The 10,877-nt window shown below is 51.7% G+C and overlaps 1 long non-coding RNA gene across 2 annotated transcripts in view; it reads right to left on the bottom strand.

Moving 5' to 3' along the window:
• Positions 1-877: 877 nt before the first annotated feature.
• LOC142485303 (uncharacterized) overlaps positions 878-10,877 on the bottom strand; it is a 79,970-nt gene continuing 69,970 nt past the window's right edge. The window contains exon 9 of one of the 2 annotated variants that reach the window (XR_012798371.1): positions 878-4,545. This is a non-coding gene — a long non-coding RNA (uncharacterized LOC142485303). The remainder of the gene's footprint in view (positions 4,546-10,877) is intronic. The other variant, XR_012798367.1, reaches the window with a different exon arrangement.

Below are 10,877 nucleotides of genomic sequence, written 5' to 3'. Positions count from 1 at the left end.
CTCTTCAAACATGCAACAGTTATACCATGACTAAAAAAACAGCAAGCTTGACCCTACCTGTCTTGTATGGCTTCTACACTGCTTATTTAACAGAGACAATTCTCACTAAAATAACTGATGACCTCCATGCTGCTAAAGACAGATATCATTACACTCTGCTCATATTACTCAACCTCTCTGCAGCATTTGCCATCACGGACACCCTCCTTTGAAGCGCTATGCACATTTATGGCGTTATATACATTTATAATACAATATATAATTCAAACAGTGTTTGGGAGCTTTTACCAGCATTTTTAAACAAAAACATTCCCAAACATATCTTAATCCTGTAGAAATAAAATTGAAATGTGTTATCTTACTGGTTACACACAATACAGGACACACAACACAAAAACGTCTCTCATACACAACCAGACAACTTCACAGAAATAACAAACAGATAACAAAACAGTTCTACATTACTTTGTTCTCATAAATAAACTGCTTAAGCACAGAGCTAGTTAATTTTAATGTGAATGCTTCACATTCTTTAAACTGTAAGGTAGAGGCTGTGCCCCTCCTTATGTTAAAATAGAAATACCGCAAACTAAAAGAAAATTTCCGGTTTAAAAGCCTTCGCCTGGCCAGGACAAATAAACCTTTCAAACTATAACCAGGGACAGAGCTGAATATACTCCCTTTTTGTTGTGAGGTATTTCTCTCTATATTTGGCGTACACCTTTTTAAAACCTTTTAAAATTTAGATTTCATCATGAGCAACTAATATTCATATTTTTTGTAATTATATGCAAATGCATGGATGGCGACTGTCACGGTAGCTTATGACAAGATATAATGAACACCAAATATCTCGGTTGAACTGAACGAGGCTTAGATATAATAAAATATAATTTATTCCTTAAATAAGGTGAACACAGCAATGTAGTACAATTAACAGGCAAGAAGGTAACACTTACTCAGGGTTGGGGAATGGAGAAGTATCAGCTAGCAATTCTCCATCAATCCAGCGACATTCCAGGTGGAATCAGAAGCACAACTCAAAACTGTAGGGTTGGCAATTTATATACCTGTGCAACCCTATTCCTAATTATCTGTATCCAATCCCTAACGTGGAGACAGACTAACCCATGCCCTCCAGCTAGTTAGCTCATGTGTACTGGGACTCTATGGGTAGCTCCATAATTAAATCAGGGGCAACGATCCGTTTTACTAAATGAAGTATCTGCATTGTCTGTAGGTGTAGACATAACACGTACAAACCACTCCAGTTTGATGATTCTCCGCCCTCAGGTAACAATTAGACTGGCAGAGTCGTTTGACCAATATTTGGCTCCTAGACTTTGGGTAAACAATCAGGGCAGTTAACTTTTTGATCACCGTGCTTAGGCTACTCAGCCGGCTGCCCTTCAGGACCTATTAGCCTAGCAGATGGCGTCTGCAAAGGAATCTCTGCAGGATTTTATCCCTGCCTTGGGAAACAACATTAAAGGTGAAACATGGGAACATACATTTTCAAGGTATAACAAGGTGCAAACCACATCCCTGGACCGCAGTCCAGTTAACCCCTTCTCTCTCCGGTGAGGTCAGGGGATGGCCATATGGGGTGCAACCCCTTTAATACCGGGCCACCCCTTTCTCCCTCTACAGCGACATATACACATATGATAATCAGCATGACCCACAGTATCTTTCACACAAGAAGTAATTCAGGAAACAATTCATCAGGGTTACAAACAAACTCTTTTACATAAGGTAGCATGTTTTTTTTTTTTTTACAGAGACTTCCACTCTGAGCCCTCACGGGCGAAGCAGCACTTCCCTGCTTCTGACTCTGATAGTGGCACACTCGCTGCCAATGACCAAAACCACTACAATTTAAAACAGACACCATTATTCTGAGCTATTCTTCCTGATTGATTTCTGGGGTCAGCATAAACCATTAGTAGCTTAAAGAAAAACAGCTAAATTATGACAAATAATTGCAGATAAATAATAATACAATTCTTATACTTTATACGATATACAATGGTCGTTCACCTAGATCAGAGATAACAGTTCAGTCGTGCACAAAATTTACTGGACTCTAACCAAAAATGTTGTCAAGGGCCTCTAACCCAATCCACAGTCACAATTCAGGTCTTTTAAATTCCCAGAGGGGGGGTGAGATAATGTAAAAATCACATATACTCACTTGCCGCCTTTGTGAATCCCCACTTCTAGACGCCAAAACTGAAGGAAAACATTTTTCCTTGCCTAGGCTTCAGAACTGAGAGGAACCTTTCCTCTGCCAAGAAAGCTGAAGGCCTTGTGACTGGATTTACACACATCTGCACCGTTTGCAGCAGACTCCCCCGGGAAGCTTTTACGCACTGCCACTTGTTATCTCCGATTTTTGATGAACTTACAGTCCCGGGAATACGAAACAAATGAAACGTAACGCAAGCCAGGTTTCAAATCCTTTGTCTCAATTTATTACTCATAGGGTAATGACTTTTATACCAGAAAAAGAAGATATTGATTAGAGGTGTAACATAGGCTTAACCTGGGTGTGTCTTGGGCGTAGCTTTGATTAGAGGCGTGATTTAGAGGCAGGACATATTAGTGGCATGATTTTGGGACGTGTTTCTCCCAATACAAGCAATGTCTGAATACATAGCTTCTACGTTGTCTGTTATCAAAAGAGACCTTGAATCTCTAGCAACTAAGTTATACTATTTTGCCTCTTTCATAGAACCAGTCTATTATATTCTAACTAAAAGAGCAGGAAACTGACAATACAAAAAGTATCTTAGCAATATCCTTAGCAGAGAGAAAGGAAATGTAATTTGGCAGAAACTGAGTGCATTAGGAATTATATTTCAGCAAAAGCCTGACTACAAAATCTTAACTGGTTATGAACAGACAAAATGTATGCTTAACGCAAGTGCAGATTCTGGCCTGTCCTACTGGTCCTAACAGTCCCGGTTTCCAATTAATTCTCAAATTGTCCCGGTTTTTACTTGGGGTCCTGACTTTTGGGGCTGCGGGGAGCGGAGTATGCTGGCAGCCCTCCCAAGCGGGCGGAGGGTCTGCAGAGATAGCAGGAGAATGCCGGCTGTGATTGGAGGATGCGGGGGGGGGGGGGGAGCGGAGTTTTGACGATGTTCTGCAAGCCGGGCCTCCCCTTCCCTCAGCACTGCCCCCCTCCCTTCTCTCCTCCAGTAATGCCAGGTCCCCCCTTCCTTAGGATCTGCCACTCTGTCCCTCCCTTTAGGCTCCGCGGCCTGCCAGTCTCTCATCTGCACTGGCTACCTATGCTGCTCCAGCAGCCCATCCATGGGCCCCAGGTAACCCACATGCCCCCTTATACTCCCCTCCCAGGCACCTTACCCACCCCAAGGGGGGCGAAGCCTTATTTGTATGTGTGTGTTTGCAGAGGTGGGCTTATTGTGTGTGTGTCACTGTGTGTGTGTCACTTTGTGTGTGTCTCTCACTGTCACTGTGTGTGTGTGTGTGTCACTGTGTGTGTGTCACTGTGTGTGTGTGTCACTGTCTGTGTGTCTGTATCCTCCCCTCCAAATTCCATCAACATGGCTGCGCGACGTCACGTAATGCACATTGCCATAACAACGAGACGCTCCATGACGTCACGCGGCATCAAGTTGACATGACAACGGGGCGTATTATGGCGCAGAGGCATCACGTGATGCCACATTGTCATGGCAACATGTCACCGCCTGACGTCAGTGTCTCATCATGGCAACAGGGTGCGTCACGTGATGTCAGAAGAATGCTGAAGTGAAGTGGTCAAGACACTGTCTTTGAAGTAGGTGACCTTAGCTTCCCATTGGCAGCTCTTTGTGACCTGGGGCAAAGTAATTGTACCCCACTGTGCCTCAACCACCAAAAGAGAATGTACAGTTTACAGGTTAGGAACTCTAGATTGTAAAATAAATAGAAAAAATTTATTGTACGACACTGCGTGCACTTAAGTTATTTTCGACACAGGAAACATATTTTCTGTGAAAGCAGTAAGCATTCGTTGACTTTGTACATTTTTTTAATCTTACAAAGATAAACGGAATAATTAGTTAGTTACACAATATTATTGCATACATTAGAGTAGGAACTCCCTAGCTTCATGCATAATGCTGATATAAAGTTCTCTCTGGCTGCAATGGGGTTAATCTGTGTAAGTTATTCCTGTCTGTGCTCGAGCGGTCTATGGCAGAGAATATGTTAATGTCGGACTTCCTTTAGCTGTGTATACTGCTATGGTGTTGTGTACCATAGGTGTTTGTGGCTTCGGAGGCCAGTGAGGGCCAAACTACTATGAAAGCGGAATTCGGCACCCTGTCGGCGCCGGTTCTCTTCGCGTTACAAAATTAGTGAATTCTCTTTCTCTCAAACAGTTTACAGAGAACACATAGGGAATCGAACCATTATTTCCTCATCAGGGAACTCATCCGCACGCCTTCGCCGCCGAGGGACTAGCGCGCAAGATTGCTGTAGTCATCAGTCGAGGTCGGGGATCTGTGCTTCACTAGGCCGCGGCGCGGTTTCCTGGAATAGGGAAGCGCGGGCAACGTAAATACCTCAACCACGGATATTGCTTGAAAGATTGTAAGCGGAGCGGTTACATTTGTCTTTACTTGTGGTCGTTCATATTTGGGGCAGGTGACAGTTCAATATTATGATTTAATGGGGCTTAAAGGGCTAAGTGAACAGGGTGCATCACGTAGGCATAACAGGACACTATGGGAACGAAGAGATTGTGCAATAGATTATAGCGAAACGAAGGCAATGGGAGGAAAAGAGACGTAAAGTGTGGACATGAAATGTGCAGTTTAGCGAAAGTAGTATGTTACCTCCTGTGCCCTACCTATTCCTTGGTTTATAGCTAAGGGAGAGAGCACCACAGGAGAGTGCAGCAGGAGAGGCTGTGTCTGAGGGGTGAGCCAGGTTTGTGGGATGATTTAGAAGGCTGAGAGTTGGAAATTAATACATCATGTATTGCAGTGAGTTTGTTGCAGATATATTGTGCATTCCATAGGGCACTGGGGAAGGGAGAGGTGTGAAATGGGGATGAAGTTGGACTGATTTGGCAGTACATGGTGAAAAGGGCTTTGGGGTAGGCTGTGGGTAGGGTGACCAGGTGTCCCGGTTTTTTAGTCTCTGTCCCGGTTTTTTTAGTCTCTGTCCCGGCTGCCCTGCATGCTGTAAAATGTTCCCTTTTTTGTGGCTGTTCCGCTTTTGACCATCAGAGCAGGGGGGGGTGGGGGGGGGCAGCAGAGAGCACAGAATGCATGGAGGAGAGTAGGGGCCGAGTCTGAGATGCGGAGCCCAGCAGTGAGACCCGGAAGTGTCAGTGACAACTTCCAGTGTCTGCTGCCAGGGCTCAAGATGGCTTCCCCCACCCATGCAGGTATGTTCCAGAAAGGGGGACACAGACACACACTCACACACAATGGGGGGGGGGGGGGGAGAGACACAGAGAGAGGCACAGGCACAGCATGGGGAGAGACACAGAGAGAGGCACAGGCACAGCATGGGGAGAGACAGTGAGAGGCACAGGCACAACATGGGGAGAGACACAGAGAGAACACCGGCACAGCAGGGGGAGAGACACAGAGAGAGACACAGGCACAGCATGGGGAGAGACACAGAGAGAGGCACAGGCACAGCATGGGGAGAGACACAAAGAGAGGCACAGGCACAGCATGGGGAGAGACACAGAGAGAGGCACAGGCACAGCATGGGGAAAGACACAGAGAGAGGCACAGGCACAGCATGGGGAGAGACACAGAGAGAGGCACAGGCACAGCATGGGGAGAGACACAGAGAGAGGCACAGGCACAGCATGGGGAGAGACAGAGAGAGGCACAGGCACAGCATGGGGAGAGACACAGAGAGAGGCACAGGCACAGCAGGGGGAGAGACACAGAGAGAGGCACAGGCACAGCATGGGGAGAGACACAGAGAGAGGCACAGGCACAGCATGGGGAGAGACACAGAGAGAGGCACAGGCACAGCATGGGGAGAGACACAGAGAGAGGCACAGGCACAGCATGGGGAGAGACACAGAGAGAGGCACAGGCACAGCATGGGGAGAGACACAGAGAGAGGCACAGGCACAGCATGGGGAGAGACACAGAGAGAGGCACAGGCACAGCATGGGGAGAGACACAGAGAGAGGCACAGGCACAGCATGGGGAGAGACACAGAGAGAGGCACAGGCACAGCATGGGGAGAGACACAGAGAGAGGCACAGGCACAGCATGGGGAGAGACACAGAGAGAGGCACAGGCACAGCATGGGGAGAGATACAGAGAGAGGCACAGGCACAGCATGGGGAGAGACACAGAGAGAGGCACAGGCACAGCATGGGGAGAGACACAGAGAGAGGCAAAGGCACAGCATGGGGAGAGACACAGAGAGAGGCACAGGCACAGCATGGGGAGAGACACAGGGAGAGGCACAGGCACAGCATGGGGAGAGACACAGAGAGAGGCACAGGCACAGCATGGGGAGAGACACAGAGAGAGGCACAGGCACAGCATGGGGAGAGACACAGAGAGAGGCACAGGCACAGCATGGGGAGAGACACAGAGAGAGGCACAGGCACAGCATGGGGAGAGACACAGAGAGAGGCACAGGCACAGCATGGGGAGAGACACAGAGAGAGGCACAGGCACAGCATGGGGAGAGATACAGAGAGAGGCACAGGCACAGCATGGGGAGAGACACAGAGAGAGGCACAGGCACAGCATGGGGAGAGACACAGAGAGAGGCACAGGCACAGCATGGGGAGAGACACAGAGAGAGGCACAGGCACAGCATGGGGAGAGACACAGAGAGAGGCACAGGCACAGCATGGGGAGAGACACAGAGAGAGGCACAGCATGGGGAGAGACAGAGAGAGGCACAGGCACAGCATGGGGAGAAACACAGAGAGAGGCACAGGCACAGCATGGGGAGAAACACAGAGAGAGGCACAGGCACAGCATGGGGAGAGATACAGAGAGAGGCACAGGCACAGCATGGGGAGAGACACAGAGAGAGGCACAGGCACAGCATGGGGAGAGACACAGAGAGAGGCACAGGCACAGCATGGGGAGAGACACAGAGAGAGGCACAGGCACAGCATGGGGAGAGACACAGAGAGAGGCACAGGCACAGCATGGGGAGAGACACAGAGAGAGGCACAGGCACAGCATGGGGAGAGACACAGAGAGAGGCACAGGCACAGCATGGGGAGAGACACAGAGAGAGGCACAGGCACAGCATGGGGAGAGACACAGAGAGAGGCACAGGCACAGCATGGGGAGAGACACAGAGAGAGGCACAGGCACAGCATGGGGAGAGACACAGAGAGAGGCACAGCATGGGGAGAGACAGAGAGAGGCACAGGCACAGCATGGGGAGAAACACAGAGAGAGGCACAGGCACAGCATGGGGAGAAACACAGAGAGAGGCACAGGCACAGCATGGGGAGAGAAACAGAGAGAGGCACAGGCACAGCATGGGGAGAGACACAGAGAGAGGCACAGGCACAGCATGGGGAGAGACACAGAGAGAGGCACAGGCACAGCATGGGGAGAGATACAGAGAGAGGCACAGGCACAGCATGGGGAAAGACACAGAGAGAGGCACAGGCACAGCATGGGGAGAGACACAGAGAGAGGCACAGGCACAGCATGGGGAGAGACACAGAGAGAGGCACAGGCACAGCATGGGGAGAGACACAGAGAGAGGCACAGGCACAGCATGGGGAGAGACACAGAGAGAGGCACAGGCACAGCATGGGGAGAGACACAGAGAGAGGCACAGCATGGGGAGAGACACAGAGAGAGGCACAGGCACAGCATGGGGAGAGACACAGAAAGAGGCACAGGCACAGCATGGGGAGAGACACAGAGAGAGGCACAGGCACAGCATGGGGAGAGACACAGAGAGAGGCACAGCATGGGGAGAGACAGAGAGAGGCACAGGCACAGCATGGGGAGAGACACAGAGAGAACACCGGCATAGCAGGGGGAGAGACACAGAGAGAGGCACAGGCACAGCATGGGGAGAGACACAGAGAGAGGCACAGGCACAGCATGGGGAGAGACAGAGAGAGGCACAGCATGGGGAGAGACACAGAGAGAGGCACAGGCACAGCATGGGGAGAGACACACAGAGAGGCACAGGCACAGCATGAGGAGAGACACAGAGAGAGACACAGGCACAGCATGGAGAGAGACACAGAGAGAGGCACAGGCACAGCATGGGGAGAGACACAGAGAGAGGCACAGCATGGGGAGAGACAGAGAGAGAACACAGGCACAGCATGGGGAGAGACACAGAGAGAGGCACAGGCACAGCATGGGGAGAGACACAGATAGAGGCACAGGCACAGCATGGGGAGAGACACAGATAGAGGCACAGGCACAGAATGGGGAGAGACACAGAGAGAGGCACAGGCACAGCATGGGGAGAGACACAGCATGGGGAGAGACACAGAGAGAGGCACAGGCACAGCATGGGGAGAGACACAGAGAAAGGCACAAGCACAGCATGGGGAGAGACACAGAGAGAGGCACAGGCACAGCATGGGGAGAGACACAGAGAGAGGCACAGGCACAGCATGGGGAGAGACACAGAGAGAGGCACAGGCACAGCATGGGGAGAGACAAAGAGAGAGGCACAGGCACAGCATGGGGAGAGACACAGAGAGAGGCACAGGCACAGCATGGGGAGAGACACAGAGAGAGGCACAGGCACAGCATGGGGAGAGACACAGAGAGAGGCACAGGCACAGCATGGGGAGAGACACAGAGAGAGGCACAGGCACAGCATGGGGAGAAACACAGAGAGAGGCACAGGCACAGCATGGGGAGAGACACAGAGAGAAGCACAGGCACAGCATGGGGAGAGACACAGAGAGAAGCACAGGCACAGCATGGGGAGAGACACAGCATGGGGAGAGATAGAGAGAGACACAGGCACAGCATGGGGAGAGACACAGAAAGAGGCACAGGCACAGGCACAGCATGGGGAGAGACACAGAGAGAACACAGGCACAGCATGGGGAGAGACACAGAGAGAGGCACAGGCACAGCATGGGGAGAGACACAGAGAGAGGCACAGGCACAGCATGGGGATAGACACAGAGAGAGGCACAGGCACAGCATGGGGAGAGACACAGAGAGAGGCACAGGCACAGCATGGGGAGAGACACAGCATGGGGAGAGACACAGAGAGAGGCACAGGCACAGCATGGGGAGAGACACAGCATGAGGAGAGACAGAGAGAGGCACAGGCACAGCATGGGGAGAGAGATACAGAGAGAGGCACAGCATGGGGAGAGACAGAGAGAGGCACAGGCACAGCATGGGGAGAGACAGAGAGAGGCACAGGCACAGCATGGGGAGAGACACAGAGAGAGGCACAGGCACAGCATGGGGAGAGACACACAGGCACAGCATGGGGAGAGACACAGAGAGAGGCACAGGCACAGTATGGGGAGAGGCACAGGCACAGCATGGGGAGAGACAGCATGGGGAGAGACACAGAGAGAGGCACAGGCACAGCATGGGGAGAGACACAGAGAGGCACAGGCATAGCATGGGGAGAGACACAGATAGAGGCACAGGCACAGCATGGGGAGAGACACACAGGCACAGCATGGGGAGAGACACAGAGAGAGGCACAGGCACAGTATGGGGAGAGGCACAGGCACAGCATGGGGAGAGACAGCATGGGGAGAGACAGCATGGGGAGAGACACAGAGAGAGGCACAGGCACAGCATGGGTAGAGACACAGAGAGAGGCACAGGCACAGCATGGGGAGAGACACAGAGAGAGGCACAGGCACAGCATGGGGAGAGACACAGAGAGAGGCACAGGCACAGCATGGGGAGAGACACAGAGAGAGGCACAGGCACAGCATGGGGAGAAACACAGAGAGAGGCACAGGCACAGCATGGGGAGAGACACAGAGAGAAGCACAGGCACAGCATGGGGAGAGACACAGAGAGAAGCACAGGCACAGCATGGGGAGAGACACAGCATGGGGAGAGATAGAGAGAGGCACAGGCACAGCATGGGGAGAGACACAGAGAGAGGCACAGGCACAGGCACAGCATGGGGAGAGACACATAGAGAACACAGGCACAGCATGGGGAGAGACACAGAGAGAGGCACAGGCACAGCATGGGGATAGACACAGAGAGAGGCACAGGCACAGCATGGGGAGAGACACAGAGAGAGGCACAGGCACAGCATGGGGAGAGACACAGCATGGGGAGAGACACAGAGAGAGGCACAGGCACAGCATGGGGAGAGACACAGCATGGGGAGAGACAGAGAGAGGCACAGGCACAGCATGGGGAGAGAGATACAGAGAGAGGCACAGCATGGGGAGAGACAGAGAGAGGCACAGGCACAGCATGGGGAGAGACAGAGAGAGGCACAGGCACAGCATGGGGAGAGACACAGAGAGAGGCACAGGCACAGCATGGGGAGAGACACACAGGCACAGCATGGGGAGAGACACAGAGAGAGGCACAGGCACAGTATGGGGAGAGGCACAGGCACAGCATGGGGAGAGACAGCATGGGGAGAGACACAGAGAGAGGCACAGGCACAGCATGGGGAGAGACACAGAGAGGCACAGGCATAGCATGGGGAGAGACACAGATAGAGGCACAGGCACAGCATGGGGAGAGACACACAGGCACAGCATGGGGAGAGACACAGAGAGAGGCACAGGCACAGTATGGGGAGAGGCACAGGCACAGCATGGGGAGAGACAGCATGGGGAGAGACAGCATGGGGAGAGACACAGAGAGAGGCACAGGCACAGCATGGGTAGAGACACAGAGAGAGGCACAGGCACAGCATAGGGAGAG

Source organism: Ascaphus truei, unplaced genomic scaffold, assembly GCF_040206685.1.
Source record: "Ascaphus truei isolate aAscTru1 unplaced genomic scaffold, aAscTru1.hap1 HAP1_SCAFFOLD_546, whole genome shotgun sequence".
NCBI lineage: Eukaryota > Metazoa > Chordata > Amphibia > Anura > Ascaphidae > Ascaphus > Ascaphus truei.
Note: the sequence above shows the minus strand (reverse complement) of the source record. Positions and strands in the feature narration are given on the sequence as shown.